This window comes from Mustela putorius, unplaced genomic scaffold, assembly GCF_011764305.1.
Source record: "Mustela putorius furo isolate JIRA1106 unplaced genomic scaffold, ASM1176430v1.1 tig00003853_pilon_pilon_pilon, whole genome shotgun sequence".
Lineage (NCBI taxonomy): Eukaryota > Metazoa > Chordata > Mammalia > Carnivora > Mustelidae > Mustela > Mustela putorius.
Window position 1 is genome coordinate 51,774,032 of NW_025422005.1, and position 11,182 is coordinate 51,785,213.

The 11,182-nt window shown below is 42.0% G+C and overlaps 1 pseudogene; it reads right to left on the reverse strand.

Annotated features, from left to right (window-relative positions):
• Window positions 1-1,771: 1,771 nt before the first annotated feature.
• On the reverse strand, window positions 1,772-2,391 carry LOC101675195 (annotated as a pseudogene).
• Window positions 2,392-11,182: the final 8,791 nt, after the last annotated feature.

Here is an 11,182-nt window from a genome sequence, read left to right on the forward strand (position 1 = left end):
CATGAGATTTAGGACCTTGGAGTAGTCATAAGCTCTACGTAGTACCTCACATCACCCTTTGAGCAACTTTCTTTAGGCAGAGCCTTGAAGAGGGATCCCACTGTTACCCAGGGATCATTATCCTCTCCACTCCCGACAGGTCTCTAAATCCTCACTTGGACTCCAAAGGGCCCCGCTGGCTCCAGCTAGCCTGCCAACCTTGCTCATGGGCTGTTTGCTTCACAGAGGCCTCCTGGTGCCAGCAATCTATGCAGGTGGTAGGGACAATTGCAGCATGCTCTTCAGAACAGATGAGATGTAGCCCCGAGTCAGACATAGGTAGACTCTCGTGAGAGCTGATTCCTTTGGTGTGGCTTAAGAAAATGGGAATATATTCCAAAGTGCTCTTTGATTAATTGGTTGCAACCATGGACTTGAGATTTGCTGAAGGAAAGAAAGAGGGATGATCTCAATAGCTAGCATGTACACAAGCTTCTTCTGTGCCAAGAGCGCATTTAAGCATCTAAAATGCATTAGCTCATTGTCTTCTCACCATGATCCTACAAGCTAAGTGCTATTGTGATCATCCCCTTTTCACTAGTAAGCACACTATAGCACAGAGAGGGTAAGCAGCGGGTCCAAAGTAAATGGTTAGTATGTATGTAGCAGAGCTGGGATTTCAACCCAGGGACTCCATACTTTTAATCATACCATGCTGCCTCTTATTGCCTGCACAATGCACCCAAGGATAATAGTAACAGAACCTTCTTTAGTCTTATTCATGCGAAGCACTGGGCTCAGTGCTTGACACGCTCTATCTCCCACAATCGCTAAAACAGTCTTGGAGAGAAAGTCGTGTCATTACTTCCATTTTCTAAATGAGGAATCTGAGGCTTGGAGATGTTAACTTGCCAGACGTGACATAGCTAGTAAATGACTCGAAAATCCATGCTGTTAATCATTTTAATTTACTGCCCTTCCATGTAAACTGCTCACTGCAAATAGCACAAAACAAATAAAACAGTTTTGCAAAGAATTTCCTTTGTATTTGGGACGCTGAATAGGTACAAATTCCTTTCCAAGGAAACACTGTGGGATTTGAGATCTGGGAGGAGGCAGTGGGGTGAAAAGCAAAGGACCCCAAACTCCTGGTCAGAAGGTCTAGGTTCACATCCTACCTTTGGTGCTCGCCTTCCAGCCTCAGTTTCCTCATTTGTAAGGTGGTGATGACGGCAAAACCTAGCTGTGGGGATTACATGGTAAGGCATATGTGGTGTTGTTATTATTTAATGTGTAGAAGGTGGGGCTTTTTGATTTTGTTTTTTCATTACAATTCACTCCTGATGGTGTACATTCTAAGGATTCTGGCAAGTATGTAATGACATGTATCTACCATTCTAGTATCATAAGGAAGAATTTTAGTGCTCTAAAATCCTCTGTGCTCCACCTGCTTACCCCTCCCAACCCTCCCAACCCCTAGCAATCACTGATCTTTTTAATGTCTCCGTAGTTTTACCTTCTCCAGAGTGTCGTGTAGTAGGAATCACACAGTACGTAGGAATCATACAGTACATAGCCTTTTCAGCTGCTTTCACTTACAGTATACACTTCAGTTCCTTCTGTCATTTCCCTGCTTGATAGTTGATTTCTTTTCAGTGCTGAATATTGATCCATTATCAGGATAATTATAGTTTATGTATTTATTTTTTTTTGTATTTATTTTTCTTTCCCAAATCAGTGCAGCTTGTGTTCCATTTTTAAAATATCACTGATAAATTTGAGATTTCATCTGTCATCTTGCCATTTCCATAGCTGGACACCTTAGATCTAATTCATCCGTCTGCTGAACCGATCCTTTTTCAGAAACATAGATACCTCATCATCCAGAAGTTTTCTGCTCTCCTTGTTTTCAACTTTTGAGGTATGCTGCATCACAGCAGATGACTTTGATGTGAGTTCAATGTCATTTCCTTCAAGAACTAACTCAGCTTTTTGGGCCTGAGATACTGAACAAACAACACCTGTCCACATCTGAACTCTGTGGATGTAGTTTTTATCCAGGAAATTTTGGATTTCAACAAGAGAGTCCTTCTCCTGAATAACAGCATGGATGGGGAAGTGAGCACATACAGACCTCATCTGGTAACGGGAGCCCAGGGCGACGCCCTTGATCATGTTCTGTATGCAACTACAGATAGGGCGAACAGTAGCCAGTTCTTTCCTAGTTTCCCACCATTTGTCAACCCAGAGTGTCATCTTTTTCTTTCCAAGGAGACTGAACTCTATATTGATGTGATTGAAGTCCCTTTGCAGGGCTCCTCTGGGGCCCTTTGCAATGAGAGTGGGTCCTTTCCTAGTGTTGTCCACAACCATTGGAATGTTGATAGTCTGATTGATGAGAGTGGTCTTCATTCTTGCAGTAGGTGTGGCAAAGAGCAATAATTTATTAAGGTCTATTTTTTTTTAAAGCCCAACTCTTCTTTTTATAGTTGAGAAAACTGAATCCTAAGGAAGTTTGAAAAACTTGCTCAAGTCCCGTAGCTAGTTGGTGACAGTCATGACTTGAAAGTCCAGCACTTTTGGCTCCTTTACTGCGCTAAGATTCTAACATTTTCTGGAGTTTTTGTTTTAGGATCTCCTCTTGTTACTTGCATTCATTTGCTAATTCTCTTGTATTTGTGGAATCAGAGGTCAAAAAGAGTTTGCATAAGGCAAATGCACATTCTCCACAACTGTCTGGTGGTTTAAGGGCTTCTGCTTCCTTCTTCATGTAAAAGGCATAGTAGGGATTCCTGAGGTAGTCTCATGTGTTGTAATGGCAGGGGTGGTGTAGTGAGAAGAGAGAATAACTAAAAAAGAAATCCAATCAGAATCAAAAGAAAGCCCCACACTTCAGTTCAAAAAAGCAATTGCACCAGAGGTAGCGAGTGGTAGAATATTCCACACAAATAAGGCCTTGGGATTTTAATTGTATAAGCTCAGTAGGAAACATTATTGCTACGGGGTTGTCTAGAAAGCTGTCACACTCTTAGAGTGCATTAATAGGGCTACTTACTGATGCTGAGCCTGTCACAAACTGATGGAGAGACTCGAGTTTTTAAAATGTCGATGAGTGAGGAATGTTGTAATCCCTCTGTATTCTGTATTTAAGTACAGATGTACAAGAAGGCCCATTTATGGATGTCATATCCAAACTGTGTACTGGGGCACTGGGGGGCTCAGTCAGTTAAGTGTCTGCCTGGGATGGAGCCCCACATCAGGTTCCCTGCTCAGCAGAGAATCTGCTTCTCCCTCTCCCTCTGACCCTCCTCCCTTCTTGTGCTCGCTCTCTCTGTCTCAAATAAATGGATAAAATCTTAAAAAAGAAAGAAAGAGAGAGAGAGAGAAAGAAACCATCCACCGACAAGCTGGAGTATGACCAGAGGCTGCTGATGGGGCCATGGGCACTGGAAAGGAACCCACTTTGTGGGGGGCTTCTAAGTACTAGGTACTGGGCCAGCGGAGCTTTAGCTACATGGTTTCAGTGCATCTTCACACCAACTCTGAAATAAAGTTCTTATTAATCTCATCTACATATTTTGAGAGGAAGACATTTACCCAAGATCATTCCCCTTGAAAGTGATGGGGCTAGAGCTTAGCACCATGTTCTTCCCACTACCAGGGAAGTGAAAGCTCTTAAAAACCATATCATAAGAGCAGAGAGGAAGAAACCGGGCACACACAGCTATCCAAATATATTTGAAATATTGTCAAGTGAAACCAGAAGCTAGATTTATTCCTCTTTGGTCCCAGAGAAAATTAGAGCCTGAAGATAAGTGTTGCGGGGAAGCACATAAGAAGTTAATGTCAGGAAGAACTTTCTATCAGAGGATGATTCCGTAAATGATCCAGCTGCCTTCATTCATCCCATGTGCCTCCTCACCGGAGGAGCATTCAAGGAGAAGCCAACTGGCCAGTTGTCGGGGTGTTCTTCATTCACTCAACCGGTATTTAATAAGGGTTATCCCTGCTTTAGAACTTGAAGATTCAGCAATGAACAAAACAGGAAAAACAAAACAAAACAAAAACCTATAAATACTTGTATTCTTGCCTTAATAGGGTTTACATAGCAATGGAATATAGTGGTAGAGGTCATTGCAGGATTCTCTGGTCTATTCAACTAGCAGTTTGAGGTGACACTAAGACACCAGTCATACATGGTCATTTGTGCCTGCCAGTGTCCCCTCATCTTTACCACTGCTGGGCATGCTGGCTTAACCTCTAATTCCCAAATCCTGTGAATCTTTGCTGAGGGCACTGTGTAGTCACTGGAGCCCTTTCTAGCACATATGCTAGAAGTGATGAAGAGATTGGCATTCCCCCAGCAGCTGTCACCCAATGACTGATGAGAATAAAACTGTGGTCTCGTCTCTCAGTTGGGATAACACTGAGACAGGGGATCCACGGGGCCTCCCTGATTCCCTCAGCAGGATGGCGCTCCCGTTTCCACAATGGAACCTTGCTTGATCGGTTCTTTCTTGTTCCTATCTGTTTCCCATTGTCTGACTTATGGTCCCTGGAGCTACTTCCCAAATAAACCACGTGCACTTGCATTCTTGCCTCAAAGCCTGCTTCTGGGGGATCTCAAAGTAAGGCAACCCTTGTGATTCTTAAACACTGGCTGAATGTCAAGGGATCTGAGTTTTCATCATGGCCCTTGGCTCTGTGTAAGTCACTAACCCTCCCGCTTCTCATATTATCACTTGTAAAATAAGAGCATCAGACTAGATGAAATATATGTGCATATAATTTGAAATATATGTCTATATTCCTACCCACAAACATGCCTAGTATTTAATTTTGTAGCCTCCTTTACATGGTTTTGACAGAGTCTTCACATTCATGTCCCACTGATCCTCAAAATACCTCTGTGAATTAGACTGAATAGGGACAATTTTGCCTATTTAAGAGGTTAGACAATTGCACCACCATAATAACGGGTTTCCTTTTTCCTCTTCTAAACATTTAACTAATGTCCCAGAGTTTGAGTGATCCCCATCCTGTTTTCCTAATCTCTATCTCCAATCTGATGCAAAGAACAAATTTCCTGTTTCTCGATGATTGGATCAAGAGGTTATGGCCAGCAAATGGCTAGACTCATGGCTAAAATAAGAAGGGATCCAGATTCTTCGGAATAGAAAATTCCATCAGCGACCCATATGGGTTAGGTGCTGTGTGGGACAAGACTGTGGGAGCAGACACAGACCTGGGCTACATGCAAGTAGCTTTGTGAGTCCCACACCCCACACTCTGGTAAGAGGCAGGATGGGATCCATGTTTATATTTTCTATGGTTTATAAAAGCACTTTTTGCACTCACCCCATGAGATACAAGTTTTATTATTCTCATTTTGATGGGAAAACAGACGCTGGGAGAGGTCAAGTAGTTGTAATAAATGTGCATTCTCCCTTGAAATGTTAAGGCAGGTGCTAGTGGAAGTTTATCATGCCCAGGCCTGTCCCCTGGAGAGCTGTGGTTATGAGTTCTCTTGTAGCCATGTAGATTCCAACAGAGGGGGCTTTCCAGAATACACTGGAAGAGCTCAATCATAAGGAGACAAAGAGTAAAGACAGTGACGCTACAGATTCTTTGAGGTTATAAGTAGAGAGATGTTTCCATGTCACCAGGCAGAGAGGGAAATCAGATGGTCACACTCCAGTGAACCTTAGAGATCATCCTGGTCCAAATTCCTCTGTGAGCCAGAGCAGGGAGGTACTTTCTTTAAGGCTACACAACTTGTCAGGTGAGCCATCATCCTGGTTTGCCCTGAAAGTCCTGCCTTCCAAGAAACCGGAGTCTGGAGCCAACTAGGACAGTTGGCTACTCTACGACTGATAAATGTATCTGACATTCCCCAGTCTGTCTGGTTCTAGAAGACCACTTGTTTAACTACACCGACACTGAGTGTGATCATGAGGGAGTCACTTTGCCCCCTCCAATTTCATGTTCTCATCTGTAAAATGGAAACAAAAATACCAAATATAAAGAGTTGTGCAGGGCGCCTGGGTGGATCAGTTGTTAAGTGTCTGCCTTCGGCTCAGGTCATGATCTCAGGGTCCTGGGATCGAGCCCCACATTGGGCTCCCTGCTCGGCAGGGATTCTGCTTCTCCCTCTGCCCCTAACCCCTGTGCCCCCTCATGCACACGTGCTCTCTCTTTCAAATTTAAAAAATAATAATAAAATAAAAAAGGATCGTGTGGATTAAATAAGAAAATGCATGGAAAATGCTCGCTAAATAGTACATACACTACTATTGTCACTACTTACCAACGCTAGAGATAGGTTATCCTGGACTTTGGCCTTCCTCTCTGTTACTGCTCTTTCTTCCAGCAGGATTCCCAAATCACTATCATGGTTTTTTCTGCACTTGAAACAAAGTCTTCATTTTATAACTGGAAATGTTGGTAAACTTGTATGCCTAGGAAGCGTACCTCTTTTTAGTGACCAAAAAGCTTTTGCTTTCCATACTTAAAGTCACATGTTCTGAGAAAGGAGTTTTGCCATATGGTTCCACTATACCCAAATGGTCTTTTTTTTTTGGATTGTGAGAACAGCTACTATCCAATGCACAATGAAATGGAAGGATTTAGATGTATGCGGCACCAAGGGCCTCGCTAATGTCGTGGCAGGGGAGAAAGTATATTTCTTAAATCACACCCAATTTGGTAAAATAAGACTATTTTGGATATAGCTACAATTGCCTCACATTTTTCTGTTGCTCTCCCTCCCCATGCAACCAGGCTACATGACGTTATATATAGAGAGAGTAACAATGTCCAGCATTTCATGCTAGTTGTAGAAGGCTGTCTCCTTCCCCTGTTGACACATTCAGAGTGGGCGTTTGAACTCTGAAACCCTGCAGACTGAGCCCCTGAAACAGGCTCTTTCTGTGTCTCAGTGGGAAACTCTTTGCTTCTCTTCTTCAGTTTCTTCAGCTGTAAAACAGGAATCCAAATAATTCCCTTTAGCTCAGGGATTCTCTGAGCTCGTCTGTAAAATGACACAGAGATGAAAACCCTTTAGTGACAATGCATGCCTAACACTGTTACAAGTCTAGAGCTCAGAGTTCAATGAGATTTTTAAAAAAGGAAGAAAGAAAGAAAAAGAAAAAAAATCCTCCATCCAAGAGGAAAACCCAAAGTACTCTCTGATCAAATTTCGCGGATAACTTTTGGGGATCAATTTCTGTGCAACTTCCTGGGGTGAACTTGCAAATGTTTTTCTACTCACTTCCCTAAAGGAAGCCTCCTCCATTCCAGTTTTATAGGATTCCACCCACTTTTTTTTTTTTTATTTTTTTTTTTATTTTTTAGCTGTAGTAAAGAAAAAAAAATTAAGTACAGCTTCCTTGCAGATTGTGGAGAAGATATCTTGTATCTCATTGGAAGCTTGCTGATCAAAAGATCTGTGTCATCTGTGGGTAGTACATTTCTCTGAGGGGAAAAGAGAGTAATCAAGAATGTTTCTCTTCTGAGAGGAAAACAGATACACTGTGTGTGCATTGGGGCTGTGTTTAAAAAACCAAGTCAAGAGCCTGGGAGAATTATAATGGTGTTCTCCCTGCAAAAATATGTGGGGATAAATGGTGGCTCAAAGAGAGACCTCACATTCCAGAACTTTTGGTGTCAATGGCAAGAAGCAGATAAAATGCGACAATAAAACCTGGCATTTATTAGAGAGATAAAGAAGCCTGGAGTAAATGGTGTACTCTGAATAAGACAGGAAAACAGCATTTCTGTACCTTGTTACCAAATTTTATCTCAGGCCGGGTGGTAACGGGGTTTATTATTTAGAATTTTTAACATATTCCCTTAAAATGATTGTTCCTTTTTGGAGTGCTCTCGCCTCCGCTTGCTAGTGTTTACCAATCACACCAGGCAATAGATTTTAACTCTATTATTACATAATCATAATAGAAAGTGTGTAGTGCATTTTCTCGAGGGAATGAAATCACAAAAATAATTAACCACAAGCATTTCACTATTTGAAAAAGCAAAACAAAACAAACCATAGATGTCCAGAGAGGCAGTTGATTCTCCTCCAGGGGTGGCTCTTGGTCTAAGGCAATTATGTTTGCAGTGACCTCTGTTTCATAGGGGCAAAATCCAGGATAGTCAGCATACTTAAAAGTTGGTTATTCTTGGGGCACCTGGTGGCTCAGTTAAGCATCTGCTTTCGGCTCATGAATTCGGGGTCCTGGGATCAAGCCTCTTGTGGGGCTCCCTACTAAACAGGGAGTCTGCTTCTCCCTCTCCCTCTGCCCCTCCCCCTCTACCACTCATGCTCCCCCCACATCCCGCCCCACCACTGGGCCCCAAACTCCCACGCCCAGCTCATGCTCTCTCTCTCACTCATGCTCTCTCTCTCAAATAAATAAATAAATAAATCCTTTTTAAAAAAAAAAGTTGGATTCTTCTTTGTATTTTGTAGTTATGGTGAGAGACAAATGAGAAGTCCTTTTCTCGGGTTTCAAAAATGTTTTTAGATTGGCTTGTGCTATATAGTTCATTACAGGCTTCCTGATCCACTGTTTAGGATGAAAGAGGAAAAATATTTTGTATTGACAGAAGATCAAGAGCAGATGTACACCAAGGTCTTAGGCATACGTTTTAACTTATTTTTGCGTGCTGTGAGGAACTATTGCAGAGCCAAAAAGTGATTTGTATTCACTAATTGTAGGCAGTTTGGTAGTTTTATATATAAAAAATAACGTTTTAATGTGTTATCTGCTGGTTTTCCTCTCTCTCTCCTCCTGAATATGTTTTGTGTTTTTACTTCCTGTGCTCACTTAAAGTTTAATGTGGAACTGTCTCAGTGTCCTGGGCAGCACTAGTTTTCATAACCTCAGCTTCTTTAGAAAGTTTAATGTGGTTATGAACCACTTAAAATATTGTGGCTCTGGGAGCACAGGTCTATGGAAACAGGGCAGTTGTCTGGTAAATTTGATCAAGGTAAAATATCAAGTTGGATCATTCAAGAGTCAGGACCCCCAAAATATATCCACTTTCATGCCCAAGAAAGTCCAGATTGAATATCTCCATGCCTCAAAGATGCTGGAAGTTTGCCAGATTTCTGCTTCAGTGGATGTGCATGGAAAACTGCTTACACACACAGCCTCGAGGGAGGCCATCCTGTAGAGTGGCTGTCCGAGTGTCATCATAGCTCACTGCCATTTCTAGATGACAAATCATAAACATGGCTGGCCCTCTGGAAACAGTGGTTAACTCTATGAGGCAGAATGGTGGAAAATGTGGGTTGCACATATAAATGTCCACAGGTGCCAGGTCTATATTATGAGGCAGGTCTAGTGTCAGGGGGTGAGGGATAGTAGGGACTGCAAAGACCTGAGGGGACTCACCCATCTAAAGGGGCATCTGCTCCTCACCTCCTGGTCTCCACTGCCCTTCCTTGGTAGATGCTCAGTGTTGTCAAATATGCTCATTTTGGGGGCACCTGGGTGGCTCAGTGGGTTAGTCCTCTGCCTTCGGCTCAGGTCATGATCTCAGGGTCCTGGGATCGAGCCCCATGTGGGGCTCTCTGCTCGGCGGGGGGCCTGCTTCCTACTCTCTGCCTGTATCTCTGGCTGTGTCTCTGCCTACTTGTGATCTCTGTCTGTCAAATAAATAAATAAAATCTTAAAAAAATATATGCTCATTTTTTCCCAAAACAATCAGGAAATTCAGATTTTTATGTGAAATTTCTCAAACTTTAAATCTTTACTTAAATTTCTTAAAACACTTTGCACTCAGAATCTAAATAGTTCAGAAGGCTAAGTATGGCCACCAGGCTGCCATTTTGAGACTTCTGAATTAAATGACTCTCTGAGAAGAGAAGACTTTCCCTACTCTACATTTAGAGATGGTTTTTCCAGTAACCTTGGCTAGTGTCTTTTTTTTTTTTTTAAAGAAAAGAACACTGGACTGGGGTTTAGGAGATTGAGTAAAGCCAACTCTACCTTTCCTGATTGCATGATCAAGGGAAAATGCTTAACTTTCCTTATCCTCAGCTTTATAATATATCAATTAATAATACTTATTCCCCCCATCTATCTCACAAATAAGATTCACTCAATTAATATTTATTACAAATTTACTTGACCAGGGATCCTGGGTGGCTCAGTTGGTTGGGCATCTGCCTTGGGCTCGGGTCATGTTCTCAGCATTCTGAGATCAAGCCTTGCTTGGGGCTCTCTGCCCTATGGGGAATCTGCTCCTCTGTCTCCCTCTGCCCCCCCCCCACCTTGTGCTCGCTATCCCCTCTCTCACTCTCTCCCAAATAAATAAATTTTAAAAAATTTACTTGACCATAACTTATTCTACTTAATTCTTAAGAAGGGCTTATAAGGTAGGTTTTCTTGAGGTGCCTGCGTGGCTCAGTTTGTTAAGCATCTGCATTTTGGGTCACGTCAGGATCTTAGGGGCCTGAGATCAAGTGCCATATCTCGCTTCCTGCTCAGTGGGGTGTCTGCTTTTCCCTCTCCCTCTGCCCCTCCTCCCTTGTGCACATGCTCTCTCTCTCTTTCAAATAAATAAGTAAAAGCTTTTTTAAAAAATAAGGGAGATATTCTTAACATGGATGTACAGATGAAGAAACTGAGATTCTGCAAATTTTAAGGAAATTGCTCAAGCTCATAGAGCTAATTAGTGTTGGAGTAGAGATTCAGACCTAGAGCTTTTGATTTTAAGCTCTGCTTTCCATTGTGAAAGCAATTCTTAAAATTGATAAGGAGCTATAGCTAACTTAAATCATCATCCTCATTAAGAATATCATTTTGGCTTATTCTTGTCTAGACACTAGCTACAGAGTTAACAAGTATAATCTTACCTGGGCAAATCATTGTATCTCTCTAGGTCTCAGTTTTTTTGAACTCTTGAGTGGTCATTGGTATTTCAGCAGCTATGTTTTGCTCAGAGGTATTTTTAGTTGGGCCTAAATAATTTTTTTGTCCTTTTTTAAAAAAACAAGTTATTGTGGGAGTATCGCTGACATAAACTAAAGAGCACATAATATAAGTGTATAATTTGGTTAATTTTGACACATGAACACACCCGTGAAAACCATTACCACAATCAAGATGATGAGCATATCCATCACCCCAAAAGTTTCCTTATGACCCTTTGTAATCCATCCCTGATATTCCACTCTTTGTTCTAGGTAACAACC